This window comes from Chiloscyllium punctatum, chromosome 13 (assembly GCF_047496795.1).
Source record: "Chiloscyllium punctatum isolate Juve2018m chromosome 13, sChiPun1.3, whole genome shotgun sequence".
NCBI classification, from domain to species: Eukaryota; Metazoa; Chordata; class Chondrichthyes; order Orectolobiformes; family Hemiscylliidae; genus Chiloscyllium; species Chiloscyllium punctatum.
The window spans coordinates 21,747,601-21,760,534 of NC_092751.1; positions in this window are offsets into that span (position 1 = coordinate 21,747,601).

The window sequence follows — 12,934 nt, forward strand, 5'->3', positions numbered from 1 at the left end:
GGGAGAAGACGGGGCTGGAAAGCGAGTAGGGCTATCTTTGGGAAGGATATTTCAAATTGGAGAATTCAATGTTGAGTCCTCGGGGTTGTAGGCTAACCAGGCAGAAGGTAAGATGTTGTTCGTCCAATTTGCGGTCTGACTCACTGTGGCAACAGAGGAGGCCAAGGAGGTCATGTTCGAAAGGAATTGGGAAGGGGAATTGAAATGGGTAGTGACTGGGAGTTCAGGTCGGCCGCTGTGGGCCCAGTCGTGATGCTCGGCGAAATGAGCCCTTAGTTTATGTTGCTCTCTCCGATGTAGAGAAGACCACATCAGGTGCACCTGATGCAGTAAACTAGGTTGAAGGAGAGGCAGGTGACCTATGTTTCACGTGGAAGGACTGTCTGGGGCCTTGGATGAGATGAGGGAGGTGGTGTGCCAGCAGGTGATGCATTTTTTTCATCTGCAGGGTCAGTTGCCAGTGGGGCTTGGCGGGTTTGGTGGGGAGTGTGGCACGAACCAAAATTAGCGAAGTGATTTGTCCTTGTGGAAGATGTGTCAGGTGATGGGATCCAACCTCGTTAACTGTATCTGGTGGTACTGGTGTGGTCTTCTCTATATCAGGGAGACCAAATGTAAACTAAATGGAATGCTTTGCTGAGCATCTCAGCTGGGCCTGAAAGGGCTTATTTGACCTCCCAATCACCTCCGATTTCAATTCCCCCTCCCACTCCATTTCCGACATGGTCATCCTTGACATCCTCCATTGCCACAACGAACCAAAGCACAAACTGGAGGAACAACACTTCATATTCCACTGGTGCAGCCTACAGCCCGGGAGACTCAACATTGAGTTTTCCAATTTCTAGTAACCTCCCTTCCAATACCCCGACTCCCTTCCCAGCCTCATATCCTTCCTTTCCTTTGATCAACCCATCTCCCAGCTGTCAACTGGATTCATTCCTCCCATTGACCAACCCGGTGGTACCCTCTGCCTGTGTTCCCCACCTCACCACACCGCCTCCTCCTACTCTTGCACCTCGACTCTTTATCTGTACACACCGTTACCCCACCCCCAGTCATGAAGAAAGCTTATGCCCAAGGAGTGGACTTCTTCTCCTGATGCTGCCTGGCCGGTTGTGTTCTTCCAGTCTCCTGCATTCCAACATTTGTAGTTTGTTTTAAACTCTTCTTGTGCAATAGATAAGAGATAGTAAATGGGCTGTGCCTCTTCTTATCCAATAGCTTCAATGGGCTGAATGGCGTTCTCACATTTCTGTGACACCAGCTTGGGATACAGAATGAGCTACTCTTTTTTAGTTCTTTGGAAATGTTCAGGGTCCAGTAGTACTGTTACATGAATGTTACCTAGATATTAACAGCATGAGCTTGAATGTTGACCAGGTTTTGATTCTTTATGCGATATTTTCTGAGCATCCTCACTTCTGATCTAATGACGGAGGGTAAGACGTTGATGAACCAGCTGAAGATGTTTGTGCCGAGGAAGCTACACTAAAGATCGCCAACATAGATATCGAGGGACTGAGAGGATTGATCTGCACCAGCCACATGGTGTCCTGAATGGCCCAACCACTTGCTAGTTTACAACTGATTCCCATTAGATTCAATGTTATTCAGTTTCCTTGACACATTCCTCAGTCACGCCCTGCCGTGATGTCAGGGTCACTCACTCTGATACTATGCTCATATATTTTGTTCATGTCAAAAGTCAAGGTAAATCCGTGGGGACTGTTTCCTTCTCTCAGAGGGTAGTGACTATTCTGGCCTCTCTATCCCAGACAGCTACATCTCTGAAATGTTTGGGGGAGCAGAATGGTGTTAATGGATCTTGACACATCAGGGAGTTGAGGGCAACAAAGAATTGGGCAGAGAAGAGAAATTAATGCCGGGAGAGATCAGCCCTGACCTTATTGAAGGGAAGGGCAGGCTATACAGGCTACATAGCCTGGTGTTATTCCAGTGTATCCCATAGGCCAGTCATTTTGTTGCCTCTTCCATTTCCTGTGTTATTGACTTCAAGTAGCTGAATAGCCTGATCATGTTGCTGCATGATCTAGAATGGGTCTAGTTCTATTGCCTTGAGGGCTGATTGGCCTCCTCCTGTAACTGTATATCATACTCCAGGGGCTGAAAAGCCTTATCCTATTCTGGTGTAACTGAAATCCATATAGTCCAGATCTACCACCCTTGGAGAAAGTGAACACTACAGATGCTGGAGATCAGAGTTGCAAAGTGTGGCACTGGAAATGCCTAGCTGGTCAGGCAGCATTCAAGAAGCAGGAGTATCGAAACCTTGGACATTCCTGATGATAGACATATGCCCAAAACTTCGATTTTCCTTCCCCTCCAATGCTGCCTGACCTGCTGTTTTAGATTAGATTACTTACAGTGTGGAAACAGGCCCTTCGGCCCAACAAGTCCACACCGCCCCGCCGAAGCGTAACCCACCCATACCCCTCCACTTTACCTAACACTATGGGCAATTTAACATGGCCAATTCACCTGACCTGCACATCTTTGGAGGAGGAAACCGGAGCACCCAGAGGAAACCCACGCAGACACGGGGAGAACGTGCAAACTCCACACAGTCAGTCGCCAGAGGCGGGAATTGAACCCGGGTCTCTGGCACTGCAAGGCAGCAGTGCTAACCACTGTGCCACCGTGCCGCCGTTCTTGTCCAGCACCACACATTTGCACGTCTACTGGCCCGCCCTAGTCAACCTTCCTGGTCACATCATCAAAGAAATTTAATAAATTCTTCAGGCATGAACTTCCACTCAAAAAGCCATGCTTACTATTCCTAATCAAACCCTGTTTTCCGAATGCATGTAAAACTTATGCTTCAGAATCTTCTCGAGTAATTTACCTACCACAGATGTTAAGCGGACTGTTCTGTATTTCCCAGGCTTTATTTTTTCAGTCCTTCTTGATTAAGTGCACATTTGCTATCCTTCAGTCTTCTGGGATCTCACCTGTGGTAACTGATGATCAAAATTATCAGCCACGGCCCCGGCAAATTCTTCTCTAGCCCCTTTCAGTGTTATTGGATATATCTGGTAAGGACCATGAGATTTCTCCAACTTCAAAGATTCTAGTACATCAATTACCTCCTCTACTGTGATACAGAAGATCTCACCAATAATTTCCCCAAATTCCCATATATTCATATCTTTCTCCGCTGTAAATATAGAGGAGAAATATTTGTTGAGGACATCGCCTATCTCTTATGGTACTACACATGCATGTCGACTTTGGTCTTTGAGGGGTCTTATTCTCTCTTTAGTTAATGATTTTCCTTTAATATACTTAAAGTGCCTCTTTGGATTCACCCTGATTTTCTCAGTCAAGTTTATCTCATACCCCCTTTTCGCCCTCCTGATTTCCTACTTCAGTAAACTCCGATATCCCCTGTACACCTCCAGGGATTTCCGTGATCCAAGCTGCCTCTACCTGAGCCACGCCTCCACATTTTGTTTGGTCAAAGCCTAAACATTTCTTGTTATCCAGTGTTCCTCATTCCTGTCAACGTTCCTTTCATCCTCACAGGCACATATAGATCTTAAGCTCCCACTTGCTGGAGGTCCCTTTGCTTGCAAACAGACTACTTCGATCAACCCCTGCAAACGCCTGTCTGAGTCTATCAAAATTAACCTTGCCCCAATTTAGAACTTGAATCTGTGGACCAATTACTTCCCTCTCCATAACTATTTTCAAATTAACAGAACTATGGTCACTGGTCCCAAAGTGCACATCTACTGTCACCTCACTCACCTATCCTGATATATTTCGTAAGAGTAGGTCAAATATTGCCCCTTCCCTATTAGGACCCTCTATATACTGCTGGAGGAAACTTTCCTGACGCACTTAATTGATTCCATCCCATCAAATCCCTTTATGCTCTGGCAGTTCCAGTCTGTGTTATAAAAATTAAAACCCCTATTATGACAAACCGAATGTTCCCTGCAAGTCTCCCCAAACTCTCTAGATATTTTTGTTACTGTAATTCCTGTTGACTGTTAGGGGGTCTATAGTACCACCCCAATAAAGTCACCATCCGCTTCTTATTTCTTAGTTCCACCCACAAAGTCTCACTGGATGATTCATCAGTTATTTTATCTCTGATCAGTGCTTTCTACTCCCCTTGATTAGAAATGCTACTCCCCTCCCTCTTTCCACCATCTCTCTCCTAATGCATTTATCCTTTTACATTCAAGGTCAGTCCTACCCATCCCTCAGCCATGTTTCTGTAATAGCTAGACTATCCAGTGCCGATTATCTATCCACACCCTGAATTCATTGGCCTTACCTGTCAGCCCTTTCACATTGAAATAAATGCAATTTAATCAACAGGAAATTCCTTGCTCCCTATCATGTTCCAGCCTGGTCTGTCTCTTCAACGTACTATTTCTGAATACTGTATTTCCTTCCAGCCTCATATTTGCCTCCCTGCTCTTGAGGATACCACCTCCTGCCAATCTCGTTTAAACACTCCCTTGTAACACGATCAAAACTGGCTGCGAAGATATTGGTCCCCCGTCCAGTGCATGTGCCACCAGTCCCTCTTGAACAGGTCAACTCTGTCACAGAAAAGCTCCCAATGATCTAAAAATATGAATCCCCACCCCCTGCACCAATTCTTTAGTCACATACTTATCCGCCATATCTTCCTGTTCTTACCTACAGTAGCTCATGACAATGGAATTCATCAGGTGTCTGTCAAGGTCCTGTTTTTTAACTTTTCTTCGAGCTCTCAGTAATTACTCTGAAGGACCACATTCCTATGTCTACCTGTGTCATTTGTGCCAACGTGCACAATGACTTCTAACAGTTCACACCTCCCCCCACTCCCCCCCCCCCCAACTCCAGCAGACACTCAGAGACATCCTGGACACTGACAACTGAGAGGCAACACACCAGCCTGGTTTGCCGTTTGAGGCCACAGAATCTCTTATACCTAAGACCCTGTTTACCTTTATCCTTTCCCATTGCTCCCCAGACCCAGTCGTAATGCAACTAAGCTGGCTACTGCTGCTTTCCCCTAAACGGTCATTTCCTGACATCCATTTCCCTACACCACAAAGTCAGTATCAAAAACGGTATACTTGTTTTCGAGAGGACTGCCACAGGGGATTCCTGCACTCTCTGCCTACTCCCTTCCCCATTCATGGTTGTCGTCCAGCTACTCTCTGCCTGGAACACGACAGGAAGCAAGGAACGCCTGTTGGATTAAATTGCGTTTATTTAAATGCAACACGGCTGACAGGTAAGGCTGATGAACTCAGGGCGTGGATCTTTACATGGGACTGGGATATGACAGTCTTTAAAGAAACACGGTTAAGGGAGGGACTTGGGTGTGACCACCTCACGAAAGCTCTTACTTCTGAAGTGCTCTGTATCTGGATGATCCGGAGAACAGCCAACTCCAGATCCTGAACACTGTCTCCCAGGAGCTGCAGCTGGTTGCACTGCCCACATGTGTAGTCATCAGGGACAGTGGAAATCTCCCTGAGCTCCACATCCCGCAGGTGGAACGTGCAACTGCCCTAACTGCCATCTCAACTGTTGTCAAACTAGCATTAAAAAGACTTTACGTGAACTTACCTGTACCTTTTGCTGAGCCTGTGCTCACCAAAGCCTCTGGAACCAAAGCATTACTACCTATTCTGCCACTAACAGCACGTCAATAGACCACTCCACATTTAGTTTTGGTTAAGACAGGAGGGAAACACTGCAGTGATGTATTGTTTGGGACTTAAGCACCCCTTGACACCAGACCCATACTTGGACTTGGAGAGTGTCTTGCTGAGGTTTTCCTTCTCGTCGTGGTGACTGCGCAGATGCAAATATTCACCCTGACAGCCAATCCACGTTGTCGCAGTCCTCTGATCTTTTCTGTCTATTAGTACTGCATTTATGAATTCCTTGAATCTATTGATTGCTTTCCAAACTGTGTCTCATTCTGGAGGGAGAGATGCTGGTGTTCCAGTGAATACAGCCTATTTGAAAAGGTTTACCATTAGACATATGAGCGATATGATGCCCATCCGCTCGCTGACTCTGTTTTTCCTTTCAATTAGGGTACATTTATTCTGATAACCTTCAATTCCATTTTCCAGCATTTTCCCTGTAACCCTTGTTTAAAACTCTGTCCATCTCAGCCTTGAACATATTTAGTGATCAATCCCCAACAGCTATCTCAATTTTCTACAATTGTTTCCCTCCCACTGATGTGAGACTTGGTGGTCTTTAATCCCATGGCTTTTTTTCTAGCACTCTGTGTGGAAGTTGAACCTACATTAGATGTTATCATGTTCGATCATACCAACTTTGTGTCCAGAGGCATAACAAAAAAAAAGCAACACAAAGTTTAAGAGCCTGTAATCTCCTCCCTCATTCTCCACACCAGTCTAAGATACAGTTCATCCGTATCAAGGGATTTGGCCACATTTTATCATACACCGACTTCCAATTCTTCCTCAGCTTCTGTGTCAATTTGCTCAAGGTCACACTGTCAGGAACAGACATTGAATACAGTAACTGCTCCTCCAAATTGAAGACCAATATGTAATAGGTCTTTGACATATTCTCTGGCTCGATGCACAGGTTGCCTCCTCGGATCCTAATACTCCCTATTCTTTCTCTAGTTATCCCCCTTACCCTTAATAAACCGATAAAATGTCTTTGGAGTCTTGAAAATACTGCCCACTAATATTTTTATCACCGCTGCACCCCTACCCTCTTTTTGCTCTTTTACTTACTTTCTTGAGTTTAGACCTTCACGTTCTCTCCTCTTCTGGGACCTCCATTGACCTGCTCCCTTTATGCCTGTTTTAAGCTTTTCTTTTATTGTTAATTCCATTCTGAATATGTGTAGATATCCCAGGCTCTCCGGGCTGGTTTTCCTACATTTCATCTTTGGTGTAACATGTTGTGGTGACACTCTCATCAATTCCATTGTGAGCATGTGATCCCCACTTCCCCACCTATACGCTGTGCTGTTACAGTTTCAACCAGAAGTAACTGTACTATGGCCAGATCCTGTCTTTCTCTTGGTAAGATCTGCCTCCATCATCCAAATTATTTTCAATTTTCAAGCCTTTTTCTTTTGGTCTTTTCCTTAAGAAGCTAAAAATGCTTGAGTCACGGTCACTGGTCCTGCAATGCTCTCCCAAACCTGCCTGGCACCTGACTGGCTTCGCTCCCCACAGTCACGCCTATGCACTGCCCCGCCCATCGTTGTATCTGCTCCATGTTGATATAAGAGTCTCTCTGGAATAAATGTCAAGTCCTCTTCCCCTCTTTAAAAAAAATCACTGTCCTAATGAATATTTGGAATTGAAATGTCTAAATATCATAATCCTGTTATTGTTTTTACACACCTCAGTGAATTGGTTATATACCTGCTGCTGTATTTTCTTTTATCTGACAGTCGGTAATATATCCCCAGCAGTGCATCTGTCAACCCACAAAGCGTCATTTGAATACCCTTCCAAGATATGATGCTAGCTAACTGCAGTCATTGACTCCATAATTAATAAGGCAATGCCACCTTCTCTTTTACCCTTCTCCTGTGCTGCCCATAGTTCTTGTACCACAGAATATTGAGTTGTCAGCCCTGACCACCCTCAAACACATCTCTGTGATGGCAAAAATGTCACACTGCAAAAATGTCAACTCATTCCCTTATCACACCTGTCGGTCCGATAATATTCCCAACATTAAGGTAAAGGACATCCAGCCTGGATAATAGCACATGGAATACTCTGTACCTCGCAGTTCTTCAGTCATTTACTGTTTGTTATCAAACTGCCTTTCCATGAACTAAAACTGTAACTCTGGGACTGAATGAATAATTGTTGAATTGTAATTTCTTTTTTAATTAATGTGTTAATCAAATGCAACGTTCCAGAACTGAACAGTCAGCTCCAAATACCTTACTTTGCTTAGTGTGCAGAGGGGTCAGCCCTCAGTAATGGAAAAAGTGAGGACTGCAGATGCTGGAGATCAGAGTCGAAAAGTATGGTGCTGGTAAAGCACAGCGAGTCAGGCAGCATCCGAGGAGCAGGAGAGTGAAAACTTTGAGCAGAGTCCCTTCATCAGGAAGACATTGGTGCATTCACATTTTTTCCATTCCATGGGAAATTTGGAATGGTACTTGCTCAGGAGGGCAGCACTGTATGTAGCCCTGAAATGGAAAGCAGACAGTCAGTTGTTTGGACAGGGGGTAGACAAAGTAAGGTGAGTACAGACTGATTGAAGTGCAAACATAAGGATAGATAAGTCCCCTGGACCAGGCAGGAAGCACCCCAGGTTACCAGAGGAAGTGAGGGAAGAGATTGCTGCGCCTTTGTAGATGATCTTTGCGTCCCCACTGTCCACTGAAGTATTGCCTGATGATTGGAGGGTGGCAAAAGTTATTCCCTTGTTCAGGAAAGGTAATAGGGATAATCCTGCAAAATACTGGCCAGTCAGTCTTACTTCTGTATTGGGAAAAGTATTGGAGAGGATTCTGAGAAACAGAATTTATGATTACTTGGAAAGAGATAGTTTGATTAGAGATCGTCAGCATGGCGTTTTGATGGACAATCATGCCTCACTTATTGAATTCTTTCAGGATGGGATCAAACACGTTGATGAAGGTAGAGCAGTGGATGTGATGTACATGGAGTTTAGCAAGGTGGTTAATAAAGTTACCATAAGATCGGCTCATTCAGAAAGTAAGCAGGCATGGGGTACAAGGAAACAGGGAAATCTGTGTGTGTGGATACAAATTGTCTGACCTGTAGAAGACTGATGGTGGTAGAACATGGAAAGGGTTCATCCTGGAGATTGGTGACCAGTAGCGTTCTTCAGGAATCGGTTCTGGGACTGCTCTTCTTTGTGATTTTTACAAATGACTCGGATGATAAAGTGAAAGGGTGCTTTAGTAAGTTTTACAATGTAATAAAGATGTTAGAGTTATGGATAGTGTTAAGGGCTGTCTTAGGTTGTAATTGGACATTGACAGGATTGGCTGGTAAATGGAAGATGGAGTTCAACTTGGATAAGTGTAAAGCAATTCATTTTTTAAGGTCGAATTCGAATGCAGCATACAGGTTTAAAGGCAGGATTATTGGCAGACTGGAGGACCCTAGGGATCGTGTGGTCCATATCATAGGATGCTCAGTGTTGTTTCCCAAGCTGATAAGGTTGTTAAGATGTATGGTGTTTTCATTAGCCAGGGATTGAGTTTAAGAGCCGCAAGGTTACGCTGCAGCGCCAAAAATCTCTCTTATGACTACACTTAGAGTATTGTATTCAGTTCTAGTCGCCTCATTACTGCAAAGATGTTGAGACTTCGGAGAGGGTGCCGGGGAGATTTACCAGGATGCTTCTGAGACTGGATGGCATGTCTTACAAAGAAGCGTTGAGGGAGCTAGGGCTTTTCTCCTTGGAACAATAAAGAATGGGAGTTGACTTCATAGACGTGTATAAGATGATGAGAGATATAGGCAGAGTTCGTAGCCAGAGACTTTTTCGCACGTTAGAAATGGCTATCTCGAGCGGGCATAAGTTTCGTATGATTAGAAGAAGGTTTGAGGAGATGTCAGAGGTAGGTTCTTTAAACAGAGAGTGGTGGGTGCTTGGAATGCACTGCCAGCAGCGTTAGTGGAGTCAGCTGCATTACGGATATTTAAGTGACTATTGGATAGACACATGAATGATAGTACAATGAAGGGTATGTCAGTTAGTCTGAACTTCGAGTAGGATAAAGGTTCGGCAGGACGTCAAGGTTTGAAGGGTTTGCACTAAGCTGTACTGTTCTGTGTTTTATGTTTCACCCAGCCTCTGGATTCTTTTCAATTGTTGAATGTGTGAGGGAGTGATCTGAGTGAGATTAGGAAGCTGGGGAGGGGCGTTCGCCCAAAACTTCCAGTTATGTTGTTCATTGTTCCATTCAACTGAATGCCAGTGCAATATGTGACGTGTCCTACACCAGAAAGGCTCCGCCAAGTTCAGTTATTAGCTTAATTCTTGACTTATCATTTGCTGCTGTTTTCTTCAGATACAATCTGTTGGGTGACCCATGTATTAATCAGATGTTTGCTATGTTTCGTGAATTGCGCAAAAATAAGACGTCAACTATGATTATTCGACTGAACTATAATCTCTGAAAAGAATTAGGCTGATTCTATATTTATGGAACAAAAATATAAACTCCTGTCAAGATTTTCTAACACAGAAATAAAGAATGTACATTTTATTTTGTATCAAACAAACAACATGGATGTAACTCTTTTGGCGATCAGAATTACACAAACAATGTCAGGATTCAAAACTATGCATTGTCACTCCAACATCTTGAAAGTGGTTGGCTTCTGAGTGATTACATGTTCAGGGTGAGCAAACGATTGAATAATCAAATAGAATGAGCATTTCTTATATATTTATATATAATCAATCAGTTCAATTTCTCACTGAAATGTACAAGCTACAGCTATTTGTCAGCGAATTAGAAATGGCTATAGTTCAACATGCTCTTTGAATATTAATCTAACTAAATGATTTGTGCTATCAAATTTTAGTGAACAATAATTTGAAAACGTTTAACTTTTAGAAAGAATGTTATTTAATTTGAAATGCAGACAGTGAACAAAAACGATGAGCATATTATCGTGTAAGTGAAAAGTCAAACCTTTTCGAAGAGATTTGTGGCAAAGCAATGACAGATTTGTTTTCGTAATTGGAATTCAACATTTCAAATATTCATATTCTGAGCAATAATTAGATTATTTAATGAAGCTGACCTTGCAGTAGTTGCATTTTAAATGCTTATGCTGCACTAAGTAATCAGATATTCGTGAGTATTTACAATGGGAAATAATCGGATCCTGAATTTTATTCGCATCAGACACATGATAGAGTGCAAAACCTTAAAGTACAGGAGGAGGCCATTGGCCACTGTGTGGGTATCAGCTCCAGGAATGTCTCCCAAGTCCCTCCAATTTGCCAACCCTATCTCTGCAGCCTGTTAAATTCATATTTCCAAATGCATATCCAGTTCTATTTTTTAATGTTCATCCACAACTCTCCCAGGCAGTTCCATTCCAAATCCTAACAACTATCTCAATAAAGAAGTTTTTCCTTATCTCATTCCTGGCTCTTTTGCTGACAAGCTTGAAATAAGAACTCCTTGATGCTGTAATGCCAACTAACGGAAGCAGAGTATTCCTGTTTTACTCGACAACTTTTTTTCATACATTTGAGCACCGCAACTAGTTCACATATTTGTCTGTTCTGCTCAAGCAAGAATAAGTCTTGCAAGAACTGTTACAAGCACTACATCGGAAAAACAGTCAGAAAACTAGCCACCTGGATACATGAACAACAACTGGCCAGAAAAAAAAGACATGACCCACTATCACTAGTATCCTTACTTATAGATGAGGAAGTACACGATTTAGACTGGGTCTGCATATCCATCTAGGACAAGCCAAACAGAGACACGCACGAGAATTCCTAGAAAAATAGCATTCCAACCTGAACTCTATCAACAAACATATCGATTTTGATTCCATCGAACACTCTCTGAAAAAAAGAACCCGACATAAAATCACCAATACTGGAAATAATATCACTGACTCAAGGAAACCTAAACACATAAATAGCAAGTGGGACATAATATCAGCACTTCGCCAGAGGCTCACTGATAATGTTCCCTAGTGCAGTGATGAACCATCTGAAAATGAACTCTCCAACTCAGCGAGCAAACTGACATCCAGAAGAAGCACAATTTCTCTCATCCTCCCTTTAACTAAATACTTCATTCCACTTGTCATTCCGATTATTTTAAGGTTATTTGCATTATTTTGCAAAGTAATATAGTGTCTTTCTGTGTGTGTTTGAATGTGTGTGTGTATATGAGAGAGAGAGAGAGACAGCGAGCGAGAAAGAGAAAGAATAATCCTCTGTAATCACTGGATTACTCCCCGTGCCATGTGGAAAAGAGAGAAAGATGAGGAAGACACTAAACCTTAACATGTTGTTAAAAATCTAGTTCAGGGGTGAGAGTTCCAGATTGTTGTATCATTGGAATCTCTTCCAGGACAGGTGGGGACCTGTACAAAAAAGACAGATTGTATCGTAACTGTACAAGCACCATCATCATGTGGGGATGTTGTCTAGTACAAGTCAGATGGATTTGAATAAACCAGGAGAGTGAGAACCAAAGCAGAAGATCAGGAACTGAGCAGAAAGTTAGGTGAATAGGACATCAGGCACGGCCAGTCTAATGACCATGCCAAGAGAAGGAATCTAAACAGTGAGTTGGGAGTTGGAATAAATTATAGAGAGGAGGCGCAGGTTTTTCAGAGATTAACAAGTAAGGATGGAGAGTGTGGGGGATGTGACGGAGTGAGGTGTGTGGGATCAGGGAGACATTGCACAAGAAAATGTTAAATGGGAAAGAGGTTGGGCTGGGGAATTCCATGATAAACAACTGGCAGCAAAACACAGGAAAACTTGCTGCTTGTAAAAGTGAATACCTGGGAAAGAATTTATTATGCTTCAGATAAATAACACCCTTATTGCTAGAGGTCTGTATTATAATGGAGGAAAAGCTGTCTTCATATTATGGCTGTAGCTTTAATAATGGTGCATACAGCTAGAATAGTGTCAGTGTTGTTGTTGGACAGCATCCACTGAGCATATGAATTTCACTGGATGGTCCCAGAGATGGCTGGGCTGCCTTTGGTTGAGTGAGTGCTGAAGTTGCATGAGATGATGCTGGTTTGCAATATAGCCACTTACTGAGTACAGTCAAAGGAACAAAGCACCAACTGCCATTGTTAATTGTTTCAGAATATGCCAGAGTGTTCATGGCTGCCACTGCAAAGAATCATGCAATGAAAAACAGGCCTATCACGTCTGTGCCAGCAAGTGCATATCCAAAGAC